Raw genomic sequence first — 11334 nt, 5'->3', positions numbered from 1 at the left:
ATCCAGTGAGCTATTTCTAAAAAAAAAATTACCCGGTGTCAGAAAAACTATAGCACAATAGAGAAAGAAGGCGTTACTGGCGTTACTGCTGGCCGTCCAGCACTTTGAGGTGTATCTAAGTTCTGGTGACCGCATTGTGGCGTACACAGATCACAACTCTCTAATATTTCTAGCTCGTATGTCTAACTATAACCAGCGTTTAGTGAGATGAGCACTCATCTTACCTGAGTTCAACTTAGACATACGCTATTAAAAAGGTGCAGATAATGTCGTAGCTGACACATTGTCAAGGGCTTATCCTGGTGATGCTTAATTGACCGTTGAAAATGGCATGGATGGTGATGTACCCCATTAATTTGTTACAAATCAGGTTTTGCAACTAAGGGTTGGGGTGTTGCGTTCCCTGGACGTAATGTGTTATTTCTCTGTTATGTATTTGATTTCTTGATGTTGTGACCTGTTATTGTGTGCAGTTCGATTTCTCCCTCTTTTTCTCCCTCTCCCTCTGTGCAGGGCTTGATTGGGTTCAGCTGCGGCAGATTACGTTGAGGAGCAGGAGCGCTTAAATGCTATTTAGCCCATGTTGTTAGTGCAGTAGCTGTTGGTGTGTTGATCTTAAGTAAGTTGTCCCCGTGCAGGGTTCTCACGGTTGAACCATGAGGATATCTTTTCTTTATTTGTGTATTTGGAAGCCGTAGGGAGGAGGTTGCCATTCTTTTTTGTATGAACCGTTTTCTCTTGTTTATTGGTCAGTTGGGGAGTAAGGGAAGGCTTTTGCATTTTATTTGAGATTTTTCTTTTGTTAGGTAAATTACATTTAATACATCTTTAGCTAGATTTACTTTTGTTTATTTTGCCCTGAACTCCTCCTGAAGATTCATGTTTCCTGTTATTCATTTCTGTGTGAATAAAAAGCTTATTTTTGTCTTGCTCTGTAGTATTTGTGTGTGAGCCGGGACAGGAGAAGGGATATTGGGATATATCTTTTTTTTGTTTTGTAATCGGCATTCCTAACCCTAGACGGGGAGGTCGTGATATGGAGTAAGAGGCTTACACAGGGCTTTTTGCTTCATTCTTTTACATCCTACAGCATCGCAAATTGGCAATGAGGATACCCTGCACTGCAGTTTTGTTTTGCTGTTACTTTCAGAATGTTTGTTAACCCTCTGGGGTCTGAGCTGTTTTCTGGCCCTGGAGGTGTTCTGACATGCTCTGACATTTGTGCTTATTTCTGTTACTTGTGACATTGTCATGGCTAAAGTCTTATTACACCGTATTTAGCACAAACTCTGCTACAATAATATATCAGCAGCATGTATGTAAAAGTTTGTAGTTTTGAGATAATGACATTTATGCGTGGTTTGTGAAAATACAAAAAAAAAAATTCTCACTGAAATAAGGCCATGAAACCCATACTGATTATTTCTTCACAAGACTTTTTACAATTTTTATCACGTAGCCTAGAATATTTGCTCCAAAACTATGTGAAAATCACCCTGACTGCTCATTCAGATAAGACAATATATTGATTTAAAATTTCTAAGACGTGTTTTGTGTGAGAAAGCCTTATGCGAAGAGGCGTGATCATCTCATTAATATGTAAGCCTTTAACACCTGAGAAAGACAAAGACACTCCCCTAACTGCCCTATTAGGAGCTATCAGGCCCTGTCATTCAGAGCAACCTTGCACAAAGAATGAGGAGATTTAAAAAATAATGGCTTTTAGATTGTTTGGATTTATTTACAACACAACATAATCCAAAGATACACAACAAATGACAAAAGAGCACATTGAAAACAATGATCCAAAGACAGATACCTTTGTGCCATTCCTAAAAACATTGTACATGCCTTTCATTTCCAAGGTGTTTGATTTTCACTTTACCATTCATATACAGAGACTCATGTGAATGTTGAAGTCAGCAGGACTCAGTGGAGCATCTGGTCCCCTAAAGAAAAGAAAAAAAGTGAACATACTGGTATCAAGAGAAACTAGGCCTGCACGATTTTGGGAATAAATTTGAGATTTTTCTGGTTAAAATTGCTTTTTAAAATTCACAGAATACACACACACACACACACACAAATGTTTCCAACAATATATAATATAATGAACACCAGGTTTGTTGTGCCTTGTAGGCATAGGCTATGCGCAGTTCTGCATAAAATAATAATAGCAATAGCCTATAGCAGCCTATAAATCTTCCAAAAGATTTCAGTAACAACTATGCTAGAGAAAAATATATTGATTATCATATGTTACTTCAAATGTTTCCATTCGTTATGATGATATGAAATGAGATAATAGTAAAAACATAAAGCCTAATGTTTGGTGCATTTTGCTTTTCAAACGCGATCGCGCTCCAAAATATGATACATTCAAACGCAGAGCGCTCCAAAATATGAAACATTATGGTTACCATATTATACATATCTACGTTTGAGCAGATATCCACAAACAGTATTTAACAGTAAACACGGGTCTAAATATTATAATATTCACCATATATCTAGCAACAGTTCAACTGCAATGTGAAGTTTATGCAACAATACCATAAACTAATAAGTAAGAATTTCTTACCTTACATCTTTCTTGTCTTCAAATCGCGTTCTTCTTCTTCTGAGGTAAATCCAATGTAGCTCACGGCACGTCTTTCAAACTCGACGAAAAGCAGAGACTTGTGAAGTTTTTTGGTGTTTTGTTTTTGAGGTAACGAGCGCGTTCGCGTTCCATGTGGAGATTTGCATGTGAATCTCTTTTGCGCGAGTGGGCGTGGTCAAATTAAAAATAATTAGCAAGCGTTTGAGATACTGGACATCCTGTTGGTTTTATACAAATTACTTAAACAGAGAATATTTGTTTTCAGTTTGAATCCGATCATTTAAAAGTACACACTTAACCCTCTGGGGTCTGAGGGGTTTTTGGGGTTCTTGAGATGTTCTGACATGCCCTGACATTTGTGCTTTTTTCAGTTGCTTATAAACATATTAATGGCAAAGGTATAATTACACTCTATTTAGCACAAACAGGGCTACCATAATATGTGAGCAACATGCATGTACATGTTTGTATTTTTGAGAGAATAATGTTTATGCATGGTTATTGAAAAAACTAAAAACTAAAGTTTCTGAAAAAAGGCCACAAAACACATACTAAATATGTGACAATAAGACTTTTGACTAATTGATGTCGTTGCCTAGAGTTTTTTCTTCAAAATGATGTGAAAATCATCCTGCCCTTATCATTCACATAACACAATACATTGATTTAAATCTTGTAAAACACTTTTTGTTTGTAAAGGCAATATGTGCAAGGGGCGTCAACCATTCAACAGCATCATGCATATGTAGTGGTTCACACCTGAGGAGACAATGGGGCCCGCATACTTAATGAGCCATTCATTCAGGTGTGTCACCTATAGCCACAAGAAAGAATGCAAGAGCAATATATATATATATATATATATATATATATATATATATATATATATATATATATATATATATATATATATTCTACCAAATTGGTTCACAGTTGGAAGCATGTCAATTTATTTTTTTATATATTTTTTCACAAATTGTATAATATCCAAATTGTATAATATCCAAGGAAAACATGTCTAGTAATTGTGCAGTTAATTCTCATACTGTATTTTCAGTTTTGGAATATGTATCCTCTCCCCAAATTTGTCAATAATAAAACACAATAAAAATTATTTAAAGAAAAGGCTTATATTTACCTTTTAAAATTTGTTTACATCTACCTTGTAAATATATTTTTTTTTATTAAAAAGGTTACAATTACAACAACAATTGAAGTGTAATCTTTCTTTGTAAAAACTAAAGTATACATTTTATCATACATATTTCAAAGTTAAGGATTCATTACTTCGAATATAGCCTACATTGACAAAACATACTATATTTAACATATTAGCAAAAATTGGCAAACAAAAGCTTATTTGAGGTGGCAGATATTTTACAGTAAAAATGTGTAATCTATCCAAAACTAATCAACGAAATGTTGTCTTTCATTTGTCTGTAACATAGGTCTTTCGTTTTTATTATAATGAATATAAATGTTAATTTGCAGTTTAACCCTCTGAGGTCTGAGCGGTTTTCTGGGCCCTGGAGGTGATCTGACATGCTCTGACATTTGTTTGTTTTTTCAGTTATTTATAAACATGTTAATGGCAAAAGTGTAAATTCACTCTATATAACACAAACAGGGCTAGCATAATATCTGATCAACATGCTTGTAAATCTTTGTATTTTTAAGAGAATAATGTTTATGCGTGGTTATATAAAAAAAAAAAAAGAAAGTTGCTGAAATAAGGCCACAAAACACTAGGGCTGTCCCCGACTATGGATTTTCATAGTCGAATCAGAATCGTCATGTCTTGCCTATAGTCGACTAATAGTCGAATCATGTGTATGGGGGTGGGGCTGGGGGCGGGGCTTTAACGTTTCAAAGCCACGATGTACAGAAAATCACACAAAGATATAGAAGAAAATCTATAAAAACATTTTTGATCAATAAAACTAAGAAATAACAAATAACTCCAGAAAGGCCACACTGCAGATTTGCATTTCACATGCAAATCAAATTAAATCGGCTAAATTGGACCCTACAGCACAACATCGATGCACCGAAAAAATAAACAATTAATTTACTAAATTAAATTAGAACAGAATATACCTTTCTAATAAATAAAAATACAAAACGAAATAAATCAGAATCAAGTCACAGGATGAGGAGCAAATGTGTGCAAAATGCCTAAAGTGCAGGGGAACATATATTCAAAACACAAGCCACAAATAGTTAGATTAGATAACCCTGACAGATTAATAAATAAAATAAAAATAAAGAAAATTTTTAAATAACGATAGTAGCCAGAATTTTCAACTTTGTCTTTTTAACTGCAGAAACAACAATAAATGCTAAACTGGAGAGGCAGTCTTTTTAACTAAAAATGTTCACAGCATCCAAAAATAAAATTAGAACCGGCTGAAAAGTTTTGAAATCACTTGTACCTGATCGAGAGAACAAATCCAGTCTCTCACGCTGTCTGTATCCGTTGGAGTCTTTTCAAATTGTGCGCGCGGATAAAATACATTCTAACGTGAAACCCAGTCTATGCGTGAAACATGTTAACGTTGGCCGGCAGAAGTGCGATCATGGTTCCCTTTCGTTGTCACTCCGAGTTACGTCGGATGACGACGAATGGGGTTTCGCTTAGAAAGCCTGTCATCTTCGAGTATATAAAACGAGCCAATGGCAATGAAATGCCATGGGTCTGCGGAATTTGCATTGCGTAACTCCGCCCCACCCTGGGGGTATATAAGGAAGTACGCTGCAACATGCAGATATGTTTTCGCTTCGGAGCCAAGAGTTTTCTTCACTCCTACAAGCTATTCTGTATCATCTTCACTCTACGAGACGAGCGGCTCTTCAGTGTGTTTGTGTGACGGCGTGTTCCAGCGAGATCGCATTGCCTGCTGCTGATCTGTGCAGTGATCTGCCGACAGTGTGTGTGTTTCTCCCTGGGCGCTTCAGCACTCTGCTGAGCTTTTCCTCTCTCTAAAAGAGCTGCACGCGGCACGTCTTTTTCAAGACGGCTCGCCCGTGTATTTACTGGATGTGGGCGCGTGATTCATCTGCCTAACGGTCACGAGCGCTGTTTCGCGTGTTGGGCTGATTCACGCTCGGCAGCGCTCGTGGGTGAGTCACGTTTGCTCTGCGGGAACGTGACCATCGCGATGTTTATAGATCGAGACTCAATGATCCCCGTGTGGGTAGAGTCCCCTCTGCCACACCCCAATCTATCTCTTCCTCGAGAGGGGATACTTTGGCTGGTGGCCAGGGTGATCTGAGGGTTACAGTGTGGCATAATACCGACGAGCATTCCTCGGGCCACGCCCCCCTCCACATCGCAAACCGTGGGGCTTCCGTGTGTACCTGGTTCTTCTTAGGGACCCAGTGTTTTCATTCGGGGCTCCAGCAGGTGGTGTCATGTCACTCACAGCATCACAAGGCGGGCTTGATTCCTCTGGAAATGAGGATTCGACTGCGTTGCCTCCCTCTGGAGTGTCAGCGTTAGTCGAGTCAGATCCAGAGCTGATGGCCATGCTTTCCCGGGCAGCTGAAAGCATCGGCTGGAGTGGCGCCGCCCTCCCCCCGAGCGCTGTAGGCTTCCCGGATGTGCATCAGGACGCTTCCGGCCCGCGGGAGTCCACGTGACTTTTCGCGGCCCGCGGGCGTCCTCCGCCTTCGCTGCACTCGATCGCGTGGCGATCATGGGCTGTATGTTCTCTGTCACTATTGTGGCACAGGCATGCAGTGCTGTGTGTCGCCTTCGCCTTCGAGGCAGTGCTGACTCGGGAGTTCTGTCAGAACCGGCCGCAGTGGAACGCTAGTCCTTCCCTGGCCAACACTGACAGAACGCGGAAACTCGACCACGCCCCCTTGCTGGGACGCTATGCCTCCCATGCCCGGCCTGGTCGTTCCGCCGCGCAAACTACTGACCTCGCTCTCGGGCGACATCGGTACCTGCGTGATCCTGGGTCAGGTGGTGTCCACTAGAGTGGTCCAGACATGGGCTCAGCCAGGTTGGTGTGAGGGGGTCTGAGAATTCATTTTCTCAGCTCCCTCATGTCCCATGCTGGGCTCCTCGGCGGTGTGGTTGAGGACTGTACCCTACAGTTTTTGACCCCCCCCCCCCCAGAAGCAGACTGAGGCCTTCTGCACCGACGGTCATCCGTCCGTGCGGTCTCCTTAGTCTGCTTCCCGCCGAGGCCACCTCCATGCGGCTCCTCCCCTCGGGCCTTCACTGGCCCTGAGCAGGAGGCGGTCGCAGGAGGGCGGCGCTGCCCGTCTCCGCCCCTTAGACTGCCACGCCAGCCTAAGCAGCACTCTTGAGACGGGCAGCTTGGTCGGCGGTGTGGTTGAGGACTGCGCCCAACAGCCTTCGATTACTCCAGAAGCGGACTCAGGCTTCTGCACTGACGGTCATCCGTCCGTGTGGTCTCCTTAGTCTGCTTCCCGCCGACGCCGCTTCCATGCGGCTCCTCCCCTCGACCCTTCCCGGCCCGAGCACGAGGAGGTCGCTGGAGGCTGGCACCGCCTGTCCTTGCCCTTAGCCGGCTAACACCTGGCTAAGCAGCACTCCTGAGACAGGTAGCCTGGAGTTAGGGCTCAGTTCTTTCAGGAGCTGGTAGCAGGACCACTCCTTCCCCCGGTGGAGGGCTGGGTGAGAATCTCATTCAAAAGAACTGATGCTCTTTCTCTGAGCCCCAAGAGGCTATGGATGACAGCACGCGCCGCCCACGGGCCACGCTCCTCTCATCCCCCTCTGTCGCCAGACCCCTGCCAGAGCACGCCCCCGTGGGACGCTGGTCCTCCCCTGGCCTCCTCTGGCAGGACGCGGCTAATGACCGTGCCCCCGCACAGGGCCGCTATGCCACCCTTGCCTGGGCCGGTCATTCCGCCTCGCTGCACCTCCGACGGTACGTCTGTGGTTCGCTGGCGCAGTTTCTGGAGGCCTGGCTAGAGCCTCCCAGACTGTCCCGCCGGGTCGCGAGAACCATCAGGCTCGGCTACGCGATTCAGTTCGCGCGGTCTCCTCCCTGCTTCAGGGGAGTCCGCTTCACTATGGTCGGTGGCAATGCCCCTGTCATGAGAGCGGAGGTCGCCGCCTGCGATCGAGATTGTCCCTCCAGCCGAAATGAGGTCCGGCTTCTACAGCCCTTACTTCATTGTACCGAAGAAAATTGTACTCTCTTCACAGGATGCCGTTCAAGATGCTCACGGCCAAACGCATTTTCGAATGCGTGCGGCCGCAGGATTGGTTTGCAGCGATCGACCTGAAGGACGCCTACTTCCATGTCTCCATTCTTCCTCGACACAGACCGTTCTTACGGTTTGCTTTCGAGGGGCAGGCAGACCAGTACGCGGTTCTCCCTTTCGGGCTAGCCCTGTCTCCTCGCGTCTTTACGAAGGTCGTCGAGGCAGCCCTTGTTCCCCTTCGGGAACACGGGGTTCGCATCCTGAACTATCTCGACGACTGGCTGATCCTAGCTCACTCTCGAGACCAGGTTTGCGAACACAGGGACCTAGTGCTCCGGCACCTAGCTCGTCTGGGCCTTCGGGTCAACTGGGAGAAGAGCAAACTCTGCCCCGTGCAGAGGATCTCTTTTCTCGGTATGGATATCGACTCGGTCGCCATGTGCGCGCAGCTTACGAGCGAGCGCGCGCAGTCACTGCTGACTTGCCTTCGTCAATTCGAGGGCAAGAGTGCGGTCCCACTGAAACTCTTTCAGAGGCTCCTGGGGCATATGGCATCCGCAGCCGCAGTAACGCCGCTCGGATTGCTTCATATGAGACCGCTTCAGCTTTGGCTTCGCGATCGAGTCCCGAGGTGGGCATGGCAACACGGCACGCTCCGAGTCCCAGTGACTCCGGCCTGCCGTCAGACCTTCACCCCGTGGTCGAACCGTTTTCTACGGGCCGGAGTACCCTTAGAACGAGCTTCCAGGCATGTTGTATCAACGGATGCCTCCACCACGGGCTGGGGCGCCATGTGCAATGGACATGCTGCCGCGGGCTCCTGGACAGGTCCCCAACGCCTTTGGCATGTCAATTGCCTCGAGTTGCTGGCTGTACGCCTTGCCCTGCACCGCTTCCGGGCGTTGCTCAGGGGTCAACACGTACTAGTCCTATCAGACAATACCGCCACAGTAGCGTACATCAACCGTCAAGGTGGTCTACGCTCCCGCCGTATGTCGCAAGCATCTGAGGTCGCTTCGAGCCATTTATATCCCGGGAGAGCTGAACCGTGCGGCCGACGAGCTGTCTCGGCTTCGGCCTCTCGCTGGAGAATGGAGACTCCATCCCCAGTCGGTCCAGCTGATTTGGGATCAGTTCGGGGACGCTCAGATAGATCTGTTTGCCTCCCACGACTCGTCCCATTGCGACCTGTTTTATTCCTTGACCGAGGGCACGCTCGGCACGGATGCACTGGCGCACAGCTGGCCGCGGGGCCTACGCAAGTATGCGTTTCCCCCAGTGAGCCTTCTTGCGCAGACTTTGCGCAAGATCAGGGAGGACGAGGAGCAGGTGATATTGGTTGCCCCGTATTGGCCCAACCGCACCTGGTTCCCAGAACTAGTACTCCTCGCGACAGCACCTCCCTGGCCTATTCCTCTGAGGAAGGACCTGCTTTCTCAGGGACGGGGCACCCTGTGGCACCCTCATCCCGATCTTTGGAACCTCCACGTGTGGCTCCTGGACGGGACGAGGTAGGTTTGAGTACCCTACCACCAGCGGTGGTGGCTACCATCACTTCCGCTAGAGCATCGTCCACGAGACATGTCTATGCGTTGAAGTGGAACCTCTTCGTCAACTGGTGTTCTTCTAAACATCAAGAACCCACGAAATTCTCGATCAGTGTCGTGCTTTCCTTCCTGCAAGAAGGGTTGGAGCGTAGGCTGTCTCCCTCCACCCTGAAAGTGTATGTTGCCGCCATTGCCGCACATCACGACGCAGTTGAAGGAAAGTCTCTAGGAAAGCACGACCTGATCATCAGGTTCCTGAGAGGAGCGAGGAGACTGAATCCTCCTCGCCCTCCTCTCGTTCCCTCTTGGGACCTCTCAGTGGTTTTAACTGCCCTGCAGAGTGCTCCCTTTGAGCCTCTGCAATCAGTGGAGCTTAAGTTCCTGTCTATGAAGACAGCGCTCCTGGTTGCATTGGTCTCCATCAAGAGGGTAGGGGACCTGCACGCATTTTCGGTTGACGAAGCGTGCCTGGAGTTCGGGCCGGCTATTTCTCACGTGATCCTGAGACCCCGGCCTGGATATGTGCCCAAGGTTCCCACCACACCCTTTCGAGACCAGGTGGGGAACCTGCAAGCGCTGCCCTTGGAGGAGGCAGACCCAGCCTTGGCACTGCTCTGTCCAGTACGCGCCCTCCGTGCTTACGTAGACAGAACGCAGTGTTTCAGGACCTCTGACCAGCTCTTTGTCTGTCATGGTGGGAAGCTGAAGGGAAAGGCTCTCTCCAAGCAAAGGTTGTCTCACTGGATAGTGGACGCCATTGCTTTGGCTTACCAGCAGCAAGGTCGACCATGCCCCCTTGGTGTGACGGCCCACTCCACTCGGAGTGTGGCATCCTCTTGGGCTCTAGCGCATGGCGCCTCGCTAACAGACATCTGCAGAGCTGCAGGCTGGGCGACACCTAACACATTCGCGAGATTCTACAATCTCCGAGTGGAGCCAGTTTCTTCTCATGTACTCGCTTCAACTAGCCGGTAATAGATTCTGCTCAGGTGTCTTCGCTTGCTCGCCATTCCTCTCCTCGGATGGGATACGTGCGATTATTCCTCAGGTGAGCCTCATAAGCCCTGAGTCTCCTCCAGCACTAACGATGTCATCGCCAGAGTTGCCACCGGCAGCTTTCGCGCTTGGCTAGGTGCCTCCATGTGCATGGTTCCCCCTCTGGGTGACCCCCACATGTGTATTTCCACTGTAAGCCTCTCTGAGCATGTGTCTTTCCCTTGGCAAGCCACCTTGCCACCCCTGGGGTTGAAATATTCCACCTGCGGCTGGATACCCCAGTGTTCTCCATATGCAGCCCTCCTGGGTCATATGGGTATTCCAAGTCCCCCCCCTTCGGGTTGGGCATGATTGCATATTTCCACTGAGATATGCTTCCCAGTGTACCTTGCTTTAATCCCGTGTTAAGTAGGAGTCCTTCGTCCGTGCCAGTCTCACGACAGGGAGCTCACACTTACGCAGGGCACTGGAAGACAGTCGGGAGGTGGCGTGATTACACTGGGAACCCCATTCGTCGTCATCCGACGTAACTCGGAGTGACAACGAAAGGGAACGTCTCGGTTACGGATGTAACCCTCGTTCCCTGAGTAGGGAACGGAGACGTTACGTCTCCCTGCCACTTCCGCTGTACCGCTGGAACGCCTGAGTTCAGTCTCGGCTCCTCAGCGAAGACATATCTGCATGTTGCAGCGTACTTCCTTATATACCCCCAGGGTGGGGCGGAGTTACGCAATGCAAATTCCGCAGACCCATGGCATTTCATTGCCATTGGCTCGTTTTATATACTCGAAGATGACAGGCTTTCTAAGCGAAACCCCATTCGTCGTCATCCGACGTAACGTCTCCGTTCCCTACTCAGGGAACGAGGGTTACATCCGTAACCGAGACGTTTTCCTGATGCTAAATCCAGCCTTGGAGAATACCCTTTCTGATGGTGTACATCCACACTTTAGATTTTCTTATCCCAGACATTGTTAAAGATTTAAATCCTTGCCGCCAAGACGC

At 47.4% G+C, this 11334-nt stretch overlaps 1 long non-coding RNA gene across 1 annotated transcript in view; it reads left to right on the top strand.

The window, feature by feature from the left end:
- LOC309508671 overlaps positions 1 to 11334 on the top strand; it is a 342418-nt gene that overhangs the window by 113107 nt on the left and 217977 nt on the right. The gene's annotated exons all lie outside the window — the stretch shown is intronic.

Source organism: Leuciscus leuciscus, assembly GCF_965113295.1.
Source record: "Leuciscus leuciscus genome assembly, chromosome: 10".
In the NCBI taxonomy this organism is placed as follows: domain Eukaryota; kingdom Metazoa; phylum Chordata; class Actinopteri; order Cypriniformes; family Leuciscidae; genus Leuciscus; species Leuciscus leuciscus.
This window is presented reverse-complemented; position numbering and strand designations above follow the sequence as displayed.